General features: G+C 41.8%; 1 long non-coding RNA gene across 1 annotated transcript; it reads right to left on the bottom strand.

Annotated features, from left to right (window-relative positions):
- Positions 1-1,331: 1,331 nt before the first annotated feature.
- LOC134949680 (uncharacterized) lies at positions 1,332-18,257 on the bottom strand. The gene is made up of 2 exons (XR_010183188.1): positions 18,182-18,257; positions 1,332-3,808 (listed from the first exon to the last, which is right to left on the bottom strand). It is a non-coding gene; the product is annotated as an uncharacterized LOC134949680 (long non-coding RNA).
- Between the last annotated feature and the right edge of the window lie 2,494 nt (positions 18,258-20,751).

Genomic DNA, 20,751 nt, shown 5'->3' with positions numbered 1-20,751 from the left:
CTATAAGAGTCCTGTACAGCAGTCACTCTCACCTGGTGATATCTCTCCTCTATACACTCAGTGATCCTGGCTCACACTACCTAGACTATATACATCACTATCAGGTAATTACTATAATACAGCCATCTATTGTGTCTCTATAAGAGTCCTGTACAGCAGTCACTCTCACCTGGTGATATCTCTATACACTCAGTGATCCTGGCTCACACTACCTAGGCTATATACATCACTATCAGGTAATTACTATAATACAGCCGCCTATTGTGTCTCTATAAGAGTCCTGTACAGCAGTCACTCTCACCTGGTGATATCTCTATACACTCAGTGATCCTGGCTCACACTACCTAGGCTATATACATCACTATCAGGTAATTACTATAATACAGCCGCCTATTGTGTCTCTATAAGAGCCCTGTACAGCAGTCACTCTCACCTGGTGATATCTCTCCTCTATACACTCAGTGACCCTGGCTCACACTACCTAGGCTATATACATCACTATCAGGTAATTACTATAATACAGCCACCTATTGTGTCTCTATAAGAGTCCTGTACAGCAGTCACTCTCACCTGGTGATATCTCTCTATACACTCAGTGACCCTGGCTCACACTACCTAGACTATATACATCACTATCAGGTAATTACTATAATACAGCCATCTATTGTGTCTCTATAAGAGTCCTGTACAGCAGTCACTCTCACCTGGTGATATCTCTATACACTCAGTGATCCTGGCTCACACTACCTAGGCTATATACATCACTATCAGGTAATTACTATAATACAGCCGCCTATTGTGTCTCTATAAGAGTCCTGTACAGCAGTCACTCTCACCTGGTGATATCTCTATATACTCAGTGATCCTGGCTCACACTACCTAGGCTATATACATCACTATCAGGTAATTACAATAATACAGCCACCTATTGTGTCTCTATAAGAGTCCTGTACAGCAGTCACTCTCACCTGGTGATATCTCTCTATACACTCAGTGACCCTGGCTCACACTACCTAGGCTATATACATCACTATCAGGTAATTACTATAATACAGCCACCTATTGTGTCTCTATAAGAGCCCTGTACAGCAGTCACTCTCACCTGGTGATATCTCTCTATACACTCAGTGATCCTGGCTCACACTACCTAGACTATATACATCACTATCAGGTAATTACTATAATACAGCCACCTATTGTGTCTCTATAAGAGTCCTGTACAGTAGTCACTGAAAGGATTTGACCTTATTTTCTTTAACCCTCGATGTGATGGCCTTACAGACGTCTGGAGTGTAAACTTTTAACCACAAGGTACATGCACACACAAGCAGTTAAAATTCACACTGTTTATTATAAAGTTAACAAGAGTATATAAGACAATGCATATGGGTGGAACTGACAAGTGTAAAAGGGCTCATTGGCTTAGGGGTAGGTGCCTGGGTGGGGTACGTAGGGGTGGTTAATACTTGACATAACATAATTGGATATAGCAGTTGCCAGGCAGATGTTATATATGTTGCATCAGGCGAAACTTAACAAAGGATCTTTTAGTAACACACAGAAGTAGAAAAAGCAGGTTTCATCTAGTAGAGAGCTGACCTTGGATGCCAGACCCACACAAGCCTGGTATCTGTATGAGAGACAAAGGCATCTAACACAGGGCAGCAGCATCCATTGCAAACACATAAGAGTTCATAAAGCATGTTTTAACCCTTCACTAGGGAAATAGAAATATTCACTTTTACACTGTAATTATTATAAGGAAACTGATCATATAAAAAGTAATATGTACAAAGACAGAAGAGGTAACCCTTCAATCCCCTCTTAGAATCATGATTATTATATGACATGATTCTTGAGTGAGGCTCCTTTCTTGTTCCTCCAGTTCTTGAGATATTGGACATAATCGTCGGGTCCCTTACTATCAGAGGAGGTGACAGGACTGGTGGTTATGTCATAATACATCAGGGCCTTATCAATGCCTTTGGAGGTAAGTTTCTTTCCACAGGGAATTACACAATAAACTATAATGCCTAAAAGAATTAAAGTTATGAGTTTAAATATGCTTATTTGCACAAGAGCCTGTTTCCAATTTTCAAACCACCCAAAATATTGGCTCCATGGGTTATCAATACCTGAATTTTTCTTAAGTTCTATGGATAAGGTTTCTAACTTGTTTATGGCTAAAGTAACCTTACCATTGGGACCAGTGTTGTCAGGAATATATGTACAACAGCCTTCCACCTTACTAATGTAAACACATGTACCGCCTTTTTCTGCTAGGATCATGTCAAGGGCCATTCTATTTTGGGATGTCATTTGGGAAGTGGCTTCTAGCTGTTCAGCTATACCTTTAAGAGGATCTTTGGTATCATTAACAAATCTTTGTTGATTATAATATATATAATTAATCCAGGCTACGTTTTTATTTACAGTTTCCCACATATGTAATAAATGTCGCCTAATGATCTAGTTTGGTTGACTAAAACAGTTGTTCTTTTATTTGCACAATACCCTGGTGGGAAGGTTTTTAAATTTCTCCCTGTTGTGGTGTTAGATGTATAACAAGTGTAGTTTCCAGGATATATGGTTATGGTGCTTCCTGGGTTGGGATTTTTTGACAATATGGGATATTCCCTTTTCCACATTTCGCACTGACTGTCATTTGTTTTGGTGTCATTAAAAAGGCTGAAAAAAACAATTTTCTTGTTCTAGGGGTATATTAAGGGGCACTGTACCTAGGTGGGGCCTAGATTTGCCACAGACATAACAGTTGCATTTATTGTGTTTGTTAGCACTATACTTCATCCATTCCAACCAAAAATTAATGTCAGAGAAACCAGTTTCAATAGCTAGGGTGTCTTCAAAGGTAGGGTTAGTAATAGCCACCATATCTTTAAAAGTGGCAATATGGGGCTTTAAAGGTTTGTTTTGGGGAGCAATTTTAGGCTGGTATTTTGGGTTTTTATACATATCCCATAAATAAAACATTTGCCTTGCACTATAATACCCTGCTTGCCACCATATACCAAGTACATAAGTCTCATTGTCGCTTCTGCTAGGGTTCACTATGTTTAGTCTAAACCTGTATGAATTTGGGCCTTCATCCATCTTATGAATGGATAGTCTAGAAAGTAGGGGTACTCCATATTTGCTCCATCTATTCTTTGCAAACGATGGGCCATATTTCCAATCTACTCCTGTATTCCACCCCACAGCTTCCCAGGAATTACAATTAGATCCATAATATCTATTGTCATAGTACCATTCGTCAGTAACACAAATATATACTGTCTCAGACATTCCTGATTTCCTCCTTTGTTGTATATAATATTTGTCATCAGCAATTTTGGGGAACATAAAATAGTCAAGGATATATGTGGCTACGTGTGTATTGGAGGAATTGTACCACAAGGTGGGGATCCCATTAGTCTGTGTAATATCAACCTCACATATTGTGTGGTGAGTGAGGGCCAGTAGGGCTATCAAGGTAGTCCCCAGGATAAAGATAGGGGACAGGTTCCTCATCTTCTTCTGTTCTTCTTTCTTCGCTAGGTGGGAGGTCAGGGCTGTCTGCCCCGGTTCGTACCTCACTGGAATCACTTGCTTCCCTCTCTAGGTCTGGTCTAGGAACCTTTTTTACTCGGGATGCATGGATCCAGGTAGGACTTTCCTCTGTCAGGACTGCTGTTCGGGTAACTGCTACGACCTCTGTCTCTGGACCATAGGTGAAGTCTCCTGGGCTCTTGTTCCTGGGGAGCACCTTCACCACGACTCTGTCTCCGACTTTAAAGGGGTGTGTAGGTTCCTGTGGATTCAAAAGGGTTTTTACAAACAACCTCATGTTCAATTTCATTCAGTTTTGTTATCAGGGACCTGACATACTCTTCTCTGATGAGTTCTAGATCTCCTTCCTGTATTACTAGTGGTTTCTTAGCCCAGGGTGTGGGAAAAGGCCTGCCCATTAGTATTTTAAATGGGGAGTAACCTAGAGTTTTCTGTGGGGTATTCAAGATGCTGGTGTTTAGCTTTATTAGGGTTGTTCCTGAGGCAAGTGATGCATCTGCTAACATACTGGTCCACAAGTGATTTGGCATTAGTAACATAAAAATCACTGGTTAGTAGGAGGAGTGTTGTGGCTTCACCACGGTGACCAACACCACGGCACTGGGCAACGAGCAAAGGGGCACTGGACTGGGGTATACAGGGTTTCCCCTCTTTGCAGATTAATCCTGATTTAGGATTTTTTCTGCAGAATTGGGTAAGTCCAGTCGGAGAGATCAGTATTAGTCGCAGCAGCTTGAAGTTGAGTGAGCAGATGGACGTTGTCAAGGGAGGGACATGCTCTAGTGAGTGCAATGAGTTCTGCAGCTTGCGCGGACTGATAAGGTATTGGTAGGGTTTCCAACACAGTATCAGGGAGGGTGACAATGGCATAGCCAGCCTGGTATGTATTGTCATTGGGCCTACTACAGGAGCCGTCAACAAAAACAATGTCTGCGCCCGGTATGGGAACGGGAGACATGTCAAGTCTGGGAGAAGTTTCAGCTTCAATGGAAGCAGCACAGTCATGTAGGTCGGGTGGTTCATCCTCGGGACCTTTCAAGCCTAAAAGGGCATTGAGAATGGGTGCAGGGCCAGAAGAACCAGCAGTGTACTTAATGGTAAGGGTAGGGTTACTCAAAAGGAGTACTTCATATCCACTAAGGCGTTGTGCTGACATGTGCTGTGTGTAAGCCTTTAAGTATTGCCAGGACATCATGTGTGGTGTGGAGTACTGTGATGTGGCCTAAAGTGAGGGTAGTGGCCATTTCTGCAACCATTGCACAGGCTGCCAAAGCCCTGAGGCAGGCAGGCATACCTTGCACAGACACTGGCATGACTTTGGAAAAAAAATGCCACGGGGCGCAACTTCCCTCCATGAAACTGTGTGAGCACCCCCGCCATGGTTTTACAATTGTCCCTTGCATATAGATGGAAAGGTAGTACATAACTGGGGAGGCCAAGTGCCGGACTTTTCATCAACATACATTTTAAACTTTCATATGCAGTTAACATTTCTTGTGACCATTGTACAGTTTTAGGTTTGTCCTTCAGTGTGGCTTGTCTCAAAATGTTATCACAATAAGAGCAATCAGATATCCACTGTCTGCAGTAATTTACCATACCCAGGAAGGACAGTAGTTCCTTCTGGGTAGTTGGGGTGACCAGGCCCAATACAGACTGTATGCATTGTGGACTGACTTTTCTCTCTCCCTGAGTGAGCACAAAACCTAAGTAATCAACATGCTTTTTACACCATTGCATTTTTATTTTGGACACCTTGTGTCCACATTCACAAAGCCAGTTTAGTAATGAAACACCATCCTCTCGGCAGGCCTCCTCAGTTTTACTACAGAGCAGCAGATCATCTGCATACTGTAGCAGGACTGAACCATGGTGAGGTTGCCAGGGCCTCAATGTGGCCTGGAGACAACAGGTGCGTCAATAATCTGCACCAGGTAAGTTGTTTACCCTCAAAAGAAAAGGCAAAAAGTAATTGTGTCTGTGAATCTACAGGTATGCTGAAAAAAAAGGCATTCTTCAAATCAATTTCAGAGAAGAACACAGCATCTGCAGGGATTGCAGAAATGAGTGAGTTTACATCTGGAACAATTGGTGCAATTGGGACAATTAACTGATTGATCGCTCTGAGATCCTGTACAAATCCCAAACTACCATCAGCTTTGGCAACAGGGTTCACAGGAGTACAGTATGGTGATACAATATGTCTGAGAATACCCTGTTGTAAGAATTGCTGTATCATGGGGCGGAGACCTTCTATCTTTTCTGGTGAGAGGGGGTATTGCATAAGTCAGAACACAAAACACTGGCTGCTGCACCGCTGTCCACTAAAAAGGGAATTTTACTTCCATTTATAATAAGTGGCAGCAGAGGTGAATCTCACTATGACGGGAGAGTTGAATAAAGGCTGGGATACCCTCCTCCGGGCCCCGTCAGTGCGCGGGGTCTTTGGAATGTTCCCTGACTGCGGGGTTGGTTCTGTCTGTCAAAGCGTCTGGAGCTCTGATAGTTATGAGTGGGCGCAGGTTTCTTTTTACAAGCTACAGCGACAGGCAAAAAAACACAGGCAAAAAAAAAAAAAAAACTTCCTTCATATGTGTATAGCTGCGTCCTTTGCAAGTTTTGCGTAAATAAGATATACAGCCATCGAGGGTAATGGTGGGCTTGGGACAGTGTTTTACTATTATCTAAACTCTGGGTTATTGGTGCGTTAGGGATAGAGCTAGTGGACGCACCCTCCAGCAGTGAAGTTGGAAGCGATCCCATTTAGTGTGAAAGGGTTACTGCTGCCAAGAGATTTGTGTCTCTGAGCGCAGGATACATTGGAATGCAAAAAAGGGGGGGGGGGGGGGGCGAGAGGGATTTCAAAGACTTACAATTCCTCTGCAGCTTCGCTTCTGTGCTATTGGAAACTGACATTTTTTCTTAAATCTCCATATAGAAAAGGTAATTACTGCCTTCCCGTAGGAATGGGTCCCGTCCTGCTTTCTCTGTCCATCCCGCTAAATTATCCACCCATGGGTTAACTAAATAATACTCTGAGGTAGAGTTACGGGCAACATACATCCTGCATGTCTCACCAGGGAGGGGCGGGGGATATGCAGTTTTTTTTTACTCTGACTAGAGCCCATTGTCAGACAGTAATATAAATCAACAGTACAACTTTTTAAAAGAAAATTATCTAAAATATACGACACTCTACTTATACATAGGTCCCTCCCATAGTAAAAATGCAATCTACACCAGCTTTCTACGCAATTTCCACAACAACCCACAACAACTGTCTATGCAATATCACAACAAAAATGCAGTTTACAAAAAAAACCTTCTATGCAATTTCACAACAAAAAGACTTTCTATGAAATTTCACAACAAAAAAAAATGCAATTTACAAAAACTTTCTATGCATGCATTAGCTAACACCAGTTAATTAGTCATTGACAATATCACAATATTATCTGTATAATGAGAACATGAAATCTTTTGACGGGTACGCTTACCTTCGTACAAGATGTCAGAAAAAATACAGCGTTTTAGACAGGAAGCAAGAAAAGTGTTTGAGTAAAGATATCTGGCAGACGAAAACTTACCAGCCGTCTGGACCAAATATAAGAACTTATCTCACTACAAACATACAGAAATATATAGGCGATCAAATCGGGGTATTCTCTACGTTACGTATAGACTCCCAGGTCTATTTTAAGTATCCCAGATACTAACGTCTTTGGAGAAGTGCGCTCGGACCCCTGGTCCCTTCTCAGACGTATCTTTAAGTCCCAGACATTAAAGATTCTATGGTATCCCTGATACCTGTTTTAAAAACTTCGTAATATTAAGTCCCGGACTTAAATATTACCTTGTCACGTGTTCCCGGAACACTGACACGGATTCAGCTTCAGTGTATGACCGCAATCCCGCATAGCAAAGACAGACAATAAATCTTCTATCTTTATTATTCGGGGACGATCACTGAATCCCGGACATAACCCCCAGCTGAAAGGATTTGACCTTATTTTCTTTAACCCTCGATGTGATGGCCTTACAGACGTCTGGAGTGTAAACTTTTAACCACAAGGTACATGCACACACAAGCAGTTAAAATTCACACTGTTTATTATAAAGTTAACAAGAGTATATAAGACAATGCATATGGGTGGAACTGACAAGTGTAAAAGGGCTCATTGGCTTAGGGGTAGGTGCCTGGGTGGGGTACGTAGGGGTGGTTAATACTTGACATAACATAATTGGATATAGCAGTTGCCAGGCAGATGTTATATATGTTGCATCAGGCGAAACTTAACAAAGGATCTTTTAGTAACACACAGAAGTAGAAAAAGCAGGTTTCATCTAGTAGAGAGCTGACCTTGGATGCCAGACCCACACAAGCCTGGTATCTGTATGAGAGACAAAGGCATCTAACACAGGGCAGCAGCATCCATTGCAAACACATAAGAGTTCATAAAGCATGTTTTAACCCTTCACTAGGGAAATAGAAATATTCACTTTTACACTGTAATTATTATAAGGAAACTGATCATATAAAAAGTAATATGTACAAAGACAGAAGAGGTAACCCTTCAGTCACTCTCACCTGGTGATATCTCTATACACTCAGTGATCCTGGCTCACACTACCTAGGCTATATACATCACTATCAGGTAATTACTATAATACAGCCACCTATTGTGTCTCTATAATAGCCCTGTACAGCAGTCACTCTCACCTGGTGATATCTCTATACACTCAGTGATCCTGGCTCACACTACCTAGACTATATACATCACTATCAGGTAATTACTATAATACAGCCGCCTATTGTGTCTCTATAAGAGTCCTGTACAGCAGTCACTCTCACCTGGTGATATCTCTCTATACACTCAGTGACCCTGGCTCACACTACCTAGGCTATATACATCACTATCAGGTAATTACTATAATACAGCCACCTATTGTGTCTCTATAAGAGTCCTGTACAGCAGTCACTCTCACCTGGTGATATATCTATACACTCAGTGATCCTGGCTCACACTACCTAGACTATATACATCACTATCAGGTAATTACTATAATACAGCCACCTATTGTGTCTCTATAAGAGTCCTGTACAGTAGTCACTCTCACCTGGTGATATCTCTATACACTCAGTGATCCTGGCTCACACTACCTAGGCTATATACATCACTATCAGGTAATTACTATAATACAGCCACCTATTGTGTCTCTATAATAGCCCTGTACAGCAGTCACTCTCACCTGGTGATATCTCTATACACTCAGTGATCCTGGCTCACACTACCTAGACTATATACATCACTATCAGGTAATTACTATAATACAGCCGCCTATTGTGTCTCTATAAGAGTCCTGTACAGCAGTCACTCTCACCTGGTGATATCTCTCTATACACTCAGTGACCCTGGCTCACACTACCTAGGCTATATACATCACTATCAGGTAATTACTATAATACAGCCATCTATTGTGTCTCTATAAGAGTCCTGTACAGCAGTCACTCTCACCTGGTGATATATCTCTATACACTCAGTGATCCTGGCTCACACTACCTAGACTATATACATCACTATCAGGTAATTACTATAATACAGCCACCTATTGTGTCTCTATAAGAGTCCTGTACAGCAGTCACTCTCACCTGGTGATATCTCTCCTCGATATACTCAGTGATCCTGGCTACCTAGGCTATATACATCACTATCAGGTAGTTACTATAATACAGCCACCTATTGTGTCTCTATAAGAGCCCTGTACAGCAGTCACTCTCACCTGGTGATATATCTCTATACACTCAGTGATCCTGGCTCACACTACCTAGGCTATATACATCACTATCAGGTAATTACTATAATACAGCCACCTATTGTGTCTCTATAAGAGTCCTGTACAGCAGTCACTCTCACCTGGTGATATCTCTCTATACACTCAGTGATCCTGGCTCACACTACCTAGACTATATACATCACTATCAGGTAATTACTATAATACAGCCACCTATTGTGTCTCTATAAGAGTCCTGTACAGCAGTCACTCTCACCTGGTGATATCTCTCCTCGATATACTCAGTGATCCTGGCTACCTAGGCTATATACATCACTATCAGGTAATTACTATAATACAGCCGCCTATTGTGTCTCTATAAGAGTCCTGTACAGCAGTCACTCTCACCTGGTGATATATCTCTATACACTCAGTGATCCTGGCTCACACTACCTAGGCTATATACATCACTATCAGGTAATTACTATAATACAGCCACCTATTGTGTCTCTATAAGAGTCCTGTACAGCAGTCACTCTCACCTGGTGATATCTCTCTATACACTCAGTGATCCTGGCTCACACTACCTAGACTATATACATCACTATCAGGTAATTACTATAATACAGCCACCTATTGTGTCTCTATAAGAGTCCTGTAAAGCAGTCACTCTCCCCTGGTGATATCTCTATACACTCAGTGATCCTGGCTCACACTACCTAGACTATATACATCACTATCAGGTAATTACTATAATACAGCCACCTATTGTGTCTCTATAAGAGTCCTGTAAAGCAGTCACTCTCCCCTGGTGATATCTCTATACACTCAGTGATCCTGGCTCACACTACCTAGACTATATACATCACTATCAGGTAATTATTATAATACAGCCACCTATTGTGTCTCTATAAGAGTCCTGTACAGCAGTCACTCTCACCTGGTGATCTCTCTCTATACACTCAGTGATCCTGGCTACCTAGGCTATATACATCACTATCAGGTAATTACTATAATACAGCCGCCTATTGTGTCTCTATAAGAGTCCTGTACAGCAGTCACTCTCACCTGGTGATATCTCTCTATACACTCAGTGATCCTGGCTCACACTACCTAGGCTATATACATCACTATCAGGTAATTACTATAATACAGCCACCTATTGTGTCTCTATAAGAGTCCTGTACAGCAGTCACTCTCACCTGGTGATATCTCTATACACTCAGTGATCCTGGCTCACACTACCTAGGCTATATACATCACTATCAGGTAATTACTATAATACAGCCACCTATTGTGTCTCTATAAGAGCCCAGTACAGCAGTCACTCTCACCTGGTGATATCTCTATACACTCAGTGATCCTGGCTCACACTACCTAGGCTATATACATCACTATCAGGTAATTACTATAATACAGCCACCTATTGTGTCTCTATAAGAGCCCTGTACAGCAGTCACTCTCACCTGGTGATATCTCTATATACTCAGTGATCCTGGCTCACACTACCTAGGCTATATACATCACTATCAGGTAATTACTATAATACAGCCACCTATTGTGTCTCTATAAGAGTCCTGTACAGCAGTCACTCTCACCTGGTGATATCTCTCCTCTATACACTCAGTGATCCTGGCTCACACTACCTAGACTATATACATCACTATCAGGTAATTACTATAATACAGCCACCTATTGTGTCTCTATAAGAGTCCTGTACAGCAGTCACTCTCACCTGGTGATATCTCTATACACTCAGTGATCCTGGCTCACACTACCTAGACTATATACATCACTATCAGGTAATTACTATAATACAGCCACCTATTGTGTCTCTATAAGAGTCCTGTAAAGCAGTCACTCTCCCCTGGTGATATCTCTATACACTCAGTGATCCTGGCTCACACTACCTAGGCTATATACATCACTATCAGGTAATTACTATAATACAGCCACCTATTGTGTCTCTGTAAGAGTCCTGTACAGCATTCACTCTCACCTGGTGATATCTCTATACACTCAGTGATCCTGGCTCACACTACCTAGGCTATATACATCACTATCAGGTAATTACTATAATACAGCCACCTATTGTGTCTCTATAAGAGCCCTGTACAGCAGTCACTCTCACCTGGTGATATCTCTATATACTCAGTGATCCTGGCTCACACTACCTAGGCTATATACATCACTATCAGGTAATTACTATAATACAGCCACCTATTGTGTCTCTATAAGAGTCCTGTACAGCAGTCACTCTCACCTGGTGATATCTCTATACACTCAGTGATCCTGGCTCACACTACCTAGACTATATACATCACTATCAGGTAATTACTATAATACAGCCATCTATTGTGTCTCTATAAGAGTCCTGTAAAGCAGTCACTCTCCCCTGGTGATATCTCTATACACTCAGTGATCCTGGCTCACACTACCTAGGCTATATACATCACTATCAGGTAATTACTATAATACAGCCACCTATTGTGTCTCTGTAAGAGTCCTGTACAGCATTCACTCTCACCTGGTGATATCTCTATACACTCAGTGATCCTGGCTCACACTACCTAGGCTATATACATCACTATCAGGTAATTACTATAATACAGCCACCTATTGTGTCTCTGTAAGAGTCCTGTACAGCATTCACTCTCACCTGGTGATATCTCTATACACTCAGTGATCCTGGCTCACACTACCTAGGCTATATACATCACTATCAGGTAATTACTATAATACAGCCACCTATTGTGTCTCTATAAGAGTCCTGTACATCAGTCACACTCACCTGGTAATATCTCTATACACTCAGTGATCCTGGCTCATACTACCTAGACTATATATACATCACTATCAGGTAATTACTATAATACAGCCACCTATTGTGTCTCTATAAGAGTCCTGTACAGCATTCACTCTCACCTGGTGATATCTCTATACACTCAGTGATCCTGGCTCACACTACCTAGGCTATATACATCACTATCAGGTAATTACTATAATACAGCCACCTATTGTGTCTCTATAAGAGCCCTGTACAGCAGTCACTCTCACCTGGTGATATCTCTATATACTCAGTGATCCTGGCTCACACTACCTAGGCTATATACATCACTATCAGGTAATTACTATAATACAGCCACCTATTGTGTCTCTATAAGAGTCCTGTACAGCAGTCACTCTCACCTGGTGATATCTCTCTATACACTCAGTGACCCTGGCTCACACTACCTAGGCTATATACATCACTATCAGGTAATTACTATAATACAGCCACCTATTGTGTCTCTATAAGAGTCCTGTACAGCAGTCACTCTCACCTGGTGATATCTCTATACACTCAGTGATCCTGGCTCACACTACCTAGGCTATATACATCACTATCAGGTAATTACTATAATACAGCCACCTATTGTGTCTCTATAAGAGTCCTGTACATCAGTCACACTCACCTGGTAATATCTCTATACACTCAGTGATCCTGGCTCATACTACCTAGACTATATATACATCACTATCAGGTAATTACTATAATACAGCCACCTATTGTGTCTCTATAAGAGTCCTGTACAGTAGTCACTCTCACCTGGTGATATCTCTATACACTCAGTGATCCTGGCTCACACTACCTAGGCTATATACATCACTATCAGGTAATTACTATAATACAGCCACCTATTGTGTCTCTATAATAGCCCTGTACAGCAGTCACTCTCACCAGGTGATATCTCTCTATACACTCAGTGACCCTGGCTCACACTACCTAGACTATATACATCACTATCAGGTAATTACTATAATACAGCCACCTATTGTGTCTCTATAAGAGTCCTGTACAGCAGTCACTCTCACCTGGTGATATCTCTCCTCTATACACTCAGTGATCCTGGCTCACACTACCTAGACTATATACATCACTATCAGGTAATTACTATAATACAGCCACCTATTGTGTCTCTATAAGAGTCCTGTACAGCAGTCACTCTCACCTGGTGATATCTCTATACACTCAGTGATCCTGGCTCACACTACCTAGACTATATACATCACTATCAGGTAATTACTATAATACAGCCACCTATTGTGTCTCTATAAGAGTCCTGTACAGCAGTCACTCTCACCTGGTGATATCTCTATACACTCAGTGATCCTGGCTCACACTACCTAGACTATATACATCACTATCAGGTAATTACTATAATACAGCCACCTATTGTGTCTCTATAAGAGTCCTGTACAGCAGTCACTCTCACCTCATGATATCTCTATACACTCAGTGATCCTGGCTCACACTACCTAGGCTATATACATCACTATCAGGTAATTACTATAATACAGCCACCTATTGTGTCTCTATAAGAGTCCTGTACAGCAGTCACTCTCACCTGGTGATATCTCTCTATACACTCAGTTATCCTGGCTCACACTACCTAGGCTATATACATCACTATCAGGTAATTACTATAATACAGCCACCTATTGTGTCTCTATAAGAGCCCTGTACAGTAGTCACTCTCACCTGGTGATATCTCTCCTCTATATACTCAGTGATCCTGGCTCACACTACCTAGACTATATACATCACTATCAGGTAATTACTATAATACAGCCACCTATTGTGTCTCTATAAGAGTCCTGTACATCAGTCACACTCACCTGGTAATATCTCTATACACTCAGTGACCCTGGCTCACACTACCTAGACTATATACATCACTATCAGGTAATTACTATAATACAGCCGCCTATTGTGTCTCTATAAGAGTCCTGTACAGCAGTCACTCTCACCTGGTGATATCTCTCTATACACTCAGTGACCCTGGCTCACACTACCTAGACTATATACATCACTATCAGGTAATTACTATAATACAGCCACCTATTGTGTCTCTATAAGAGTCCTGTACAGCAGTCACTCTCACCTGGTGATATCTCTCCTCGATATACTCAGTGATCCTGGCTACCTAGGCTATATACATCACTATCAGGTAGTTACTATAATACAGCCACCTATTGTGTCTCTATAAGAGCCCTGTACAGCAGTCACTCTCACCTGGTGATATATCTCTATACACTCAGTGATCCTGGCTCACACTACCTAGGCTATATACATCACTATCAGGTAATTACTATAATACAGCCACCTATTGTGTCTCTATAAGAGTCCTGTACAGCAGTCACTCTCACCTGGTGATATCTCTCTATACACTCAGTGATCCTGGCTACCTAGGCTATATACATCACTATCAGGTAATTACTATAATACAGCCGCCTATTGTGTCTCTATAAGAGTCCTGTACAGCAGTCACTCTCACCTGGTGATATATCTCTATACACTCAGTGATCCTGGCTCACACTACCTAGGCTATATACATCACTATCAGGTAATTACTATAATACAGCCACCTATTGTGTCTCTATAAGAGTCCTGTACAGCAGTCACTCTCACCTGGTGATATCTCTCTATACACTCAGTGATCCTGGCTCACACTACCTAGGCTATATACATCACTATCAGGTAATTACTATAATACAGCCACCTATTGTGTCTCTATAAGAGTCCTGTACAGCAGTCACTCTCACCTGGTGATATCTCTCTATACACTCAGTGATCCTGGCTACCTAGGCTATATACATCACTATCAGGTAATTACTATAATACAGCCGCCTATTGTGTCTCTATAAGAGTCCTGTACAGCAGTCACTCTCACCTGGTGATATCTCTATACACTCAGTGATCCTGGCTCACACTACCTAGGCTATATACATCACTATCAGGTCATTACTATAATACAGCCACCTATTGTGTCTTTATAAGAGTCCTGTACAGCAGTCACTCTCACCTGGTGATATCTCTCTATACACTCAGTGATCCTGGCTCACACTACCTAGGCTATATACATCACTATCAGGTAATTACTATAATACAGCCACCTATTGTGTCTCTATAAGAGTCCTGTACAGCAGTCACTCTCACCTGGTGATATCTCTATACACTCAGTGATCCTGGCTCACACTACCTAGGCTATATACATCACTATCAGGTAATTACTATAATACAGCCGCCTATTGTGTCTCTATAAGAGCCCTGTACAGCAGTCACTCTCACCTGGTGATATCTCTCCTCTATACACTCAGTGACCCTGGCTCACACTACCTAGGCTATATACATCACTATCAGGTAATTACTATAATACAGCCACCTATTGTGTCTCTATAAGAGTCCTGTACAGCAGTCACTCTCACCTGGTGATATCTCTCTATACACTCAGTGACCCTGGCTCACACTACCTAGACTATATACATCACTATCAGGTAATTACTATAATACAGCCATCTATTGTGTCTCTATAAGAGTCCTGTACAGCAGTCACTCTCACCTGGTGATATCTCTATACACTCAGTGATCCTGGCTCACACTACCTAGGCTATATACATCACTATCAGGTAATTACTATAATACAGCCGCCTATTGTGTCTCTATAAGAGTCCTGTACAGCAGTCACTCTCACCTGGTGATATCTCTATATACTCAGTGATCCTGGCTCACACTACCTAGGCTATATACATCACTATCAGGTAATTACTATAATACAGCCACCTATTGTGTCTCTATAAGAGTCCTGTACAGCAGTCACTCTCACCTGGTGATATCTCTCTATACACTCAGTGACCCTGGCTCACACTACCTAGGCTATATACATCACTATCAGGTAATTACTATAATACAGCCACCTATTGTGTCTCTATAAGAGCCCTGTACAGCAGTCACTCTCACCTGGTGATATCTCTCTATACACTCAGTGATCCTGGCTCACACTACCTAGACTATATACATCACTATCAGGTAATTACTATAATACAGCCACCTATTGTGTCTCTATAAGAGTCCTGTACAGCAGTCACTCTCACCTGGTGATATCTCTATACACTCAGTGATCCTGGCTCACACTACCTAGGCTATATACATCACTATCAGGTAATTACTATAATACAGCCGCCTATTGTGTCTCTATAAGAGTCCTGTACAGCAGTCACTCTCACCTGGTGATATCTCTCTATACACTCAGTGACCCTGGCTCACACTACCTAGGCTATATACATCACTATCAGGTAATTACTATAATACAGCCATCTATTGTGTCTCTATAAGAGTCCTGTACAGCAGTCACTCTCACCTGGTGATATCTCTATACACTCAGTGATCCTGGCTCACACTACCTAGGCTATATACATCACTATCAGGTAATTACTATAATACAGCCGCCTATTGTGTCTCTATAAAAGAGTCCTGTACAGCAGTCACTCTCACCTGGTGATATATCTCTATACACTCAGTGATCCTGCCTCACACTACCTAGGCTATATACATCACTATCAGGTAATTACTATAATACAGCCACCTATTGTGTCTCTATAAGAGTCCTGTACAGCAGTCACTCTCACCTGGTGATATCTCTCCTCGATATACTCAGTGATCCTGGCTACCTAGGCTATATACATCACTATCAGGTAGTTACTATAATACAGCCACCTATTGTGTCTCTATAAGAGCCCTGTACAGCAGTCACTCTCACCTGGTGATATATCTCTATACACTCAGTGATCCTGGCTCACACTACCTAGGCCAGGCATTCCCAACCGCGGTCCTCAAGGCACACCAACAGTGCAGGTTTTAGTGATATCCAGGCTGCAGCACAGATGGTTAAATCAAAATAACTGAGGTACTCATTAAGTCACCTGTGTTCAAGCCTGGATATCACTAAAACCAGGACTGTTAGTGTGCCTTGAGGACCGTGGTTGGGAAACACTGACCTAGGCTATATACATCACTATCAGGTAATTACTATAATACAGCCACCTATTGTGTCTCTATAAGAGTCCTGTACAGCAGTCACTCTCACCTGGTGATATCTCTCTATACACTCAGTGATCCTGGCTCACACTACCTAGACTATATACATCACTATCAGGTAATTACTATAATACAGCCACCTATTGTGTCTCTATAAGAGTCCTGTACAGCATTCACTCTCACCTGGTGATATCTCTATACACTCAGTGATCCTGGCTCACACTACCTAGGCTATATACATCACTATCAGGTAATTACTATAATACAGCCACCTATTGTGTCTCTATAAGAGCCCTGTACAGCAGTCACTCTCACCTGGTGATATCTCTATATACTCAGTGATCCTGGCTCACACTACCTAGGCTATATACATCACTATCAGGTAATTACTATAATACAGCCACCTATTGTGTCTCTATAAGAGTCCTGTACAGCAGTCACTCTCACCTGGTGATATCTCTCTATACACTCAGTGACCCTGGCTCACACTACCTAGGCTATATACATCACTATCAGGTAATTACTATAATACAGCCACCTATTGTGTCTCTATAAGAGTCCTGTACAGCAGTCACTCTCACCTGGTGATATCTCTCCTCTATACACTCAGTGATCCTGGCTCACACTACCTAGACTATATACATCACTATCAGGTAATTACTATAATACAGCCACCTATTGTGTCTCTATAAGAGTCCTGTACAGCAGTCACTCTCACCTGGTGATATCTCTATACACTCAGTGATCCTGGCTCACACTACCTAGGCTATATACATCACTATCAGGTAATTACTATAATACAGCCACCTATTGTGTCTCTATAAGAGTCCTGTACATCAGTCACACTCACCTGGTAATATCTCTATACACTCAGTGATCCTGGCTCATACTACCTAGACTATATATACATCACTATCAGGTAATTACTATAATACAGCCACCTATTGTGTCTCTATAAGAGTCCTGTACAGTAGTCACTCTCACCTGGTGATATCTCTATACCAGGCCTGGCCAACCTGTGGCTCTCCAGATGTTGTGAAACTACACATCCCAGCATGCCCTGCCACAGTTTTAGCCTTCCGTAATAGCAAAACTGTAGCAAAGCATGATGGAACTTGTAGTTTTACAACAGCTGGAGAGCCACAGGTTGGCCAGGCCTGCTCTATACACTCAGTGATCCTGGCTCACACTACCTAGACTATATACATCACTATCAGGTAATTACTATAATACAGCCACCTATTGTGTCTCTATAAGAGTCCTGTACAGCAGTCACTCTCACCTGGTGATATCTCTATACACTCAGTGATCCTGGCTCACACTACCTAGACTATATACATCACTATCAGGTAATTACTATAATACAGCCACCTATTGTGTCTCTATAAGAGTCCTGTACAGCAGTCACTCTCACCTGGTGATATCTCTATACATTCAGTGACCCTGGCTCACACTACCTAGACTATATACATCACTATCAGGTAATTACTATAATACAGCCACCTATTGTGTCTCTATAAGAGTCCTGTACAGCAGTCACTCTCACCTGGTGATATCTCTTTACACTCAGTGATCCTGGCTCACACTACCTAGGCTATATACATCACTATCAGGTAATTACTATAATACAGCCACCTATTGTGTCTCTATAAGAGTCCTGTACAGCAGTCACTCTCACCTGGTGATATCTCTATACACTCAGTGATCCTGGCTCACACTACCTAGGCTATATACATCACTATCAGGTAATTACTATAATACAGCCACCTATTGTGTCTCTATAAGAGTCCTGTACAGCAGTCACTCTCACCTGGTGATATCTCTTTACACTCAGTGATCCTGGCTCACACTACCTAGACTATATACATCACTATCAGGTAATTACTATAATACAGCCACCTATTGTGTCTCTATAAGAGTCCTGTACAGCAGTCACTCTCACCTGGTGATATCTCTCTATACACTCAGTGACCCTGCCTCACACTACCTAGGCTATATACATCACTATCAGGTAATTACTATAATACAGCCACCTATTGTGTCTCTATAAGAGTCCTGTACAGCAGTCACTCTCACCTGGTGATATCTCTCTATACACTCAGTGATCCTGGCTCACACTACCTAGACTATATACATCACTATCAGGTAATTACTATAATACAGCCACCTATTGTGTCTCTATAAGAGTCCTGTACAGCAGTCACTCTCACCTGGTGATATCTCTCTATACACTCAGTGATCCTGGCTCACACTACCTAGGCTATATACATCACTATCAGGTAATTACTATAATACAGCCACCTATTGTGTCTCTATAAGAGTCCTGTACAGCAGTCACTCTCACCTGGTGATATCTCTCTATACACTCAGTGATCCTGGCTCACACTACCTAGACTATATACATCACTATCAGGTAATTACTATAATACAGCCACCTATTGTGTCTCTATAAGAGTCCTGTACAGCAGTCACTCTCACCTGGTGATATCTCTCTATACACTCAGTGATCCTGGCTCACACTACCTAGACTATATACATCACTATCAGGTAATTACTATAATACAGCCACCTATTGTGTCTCTATAAGAGTCCTGTACAGCAGTCACTCTCACCTGGTGATATATCTCTATACACTCAGTGATCCTGGCTCACACTACCTAGGCTATATACATCACTATCAGGTAATTACTATAATACAGCCGCCTATTGTGTCTCTATAAGAGTCCTGTACAGCAGTCACTCTCACCTGGTGATATCTCTCTATACACTCAGTGACCCAGGCTCACACTACCTAGACTATATACATCACTATCAGGTAATTACTATAATACAGCCACCTATTGTGTCTCTATAAGAGTCCTGTACAGCAGTCACTCTCACCTGGTGATATCTCTATACACTCAGTGATCCTGGCTCACACTACCTAGACTATATACATCACTATCAGGTAATTACTATAATACAGCCACCTATTGTGTCTCTATAAGAGCCCTGTACAGCAGTCACTCTCACCTGGTGATATCTCTCCTCGATATACTCAGTGATCCTGGCTACCTAGGCTATATACATCACTATCAGGTAGTTACTATAATACAGCCACCTATTGTGTCTCTATAAGAGCCCTGTACAGCAGTCACTCTCACCTGGTGATATATCTCTATACACTCAGTGATCCTGGCTCACACTACCTAGGCTATATACATCACTATCAGGTAATTACTATAATACAGCCACCTATTGTGTCTCTATAAGAGTCCTGTACAGCAGTCACTCTCACCTGGTGATATCTCTCTATACACTCAGTGATCCTGGCTCACACTACCTAGGCTATATACATCACTATCAGGTAATTACTATAATACAGCCACCTATTGTGTCTCTATAAGAGTCCTGTACAGCAGTCACTCTCACCTGGTGATATCTCTCTATACACTCAGTTATCCTGGCTCACACTACCTAGGCTATATACATCACTATCAGGTAATTACTAAAATACAGTCACCTATTGTGTCTTTATAAGAGTCCTGTACAGCAGTCACTCTCACCTGGTGATA

This window comes from Pseudophryne corroboree, chromosome 8 (assembly GCF_028390025.1).
Source record: "Pseudophryne corroboree isolate aPseCor3 chromosome 8, aPseCor3.hap2, whole genome shotgun sequence".
Classification (NCBI taxonomy): domain Eukaryota; kingdom Metazoa; phylum Chordata; class Amphibia; order Anura; family Myobatrachidae; genus Pseudophryne; species Pseudophryne corroboree.
Note: the sequence above shows the minus strand (reverse complement) of the source record. Positions and strands in the feature narration are given on the sequence as shown.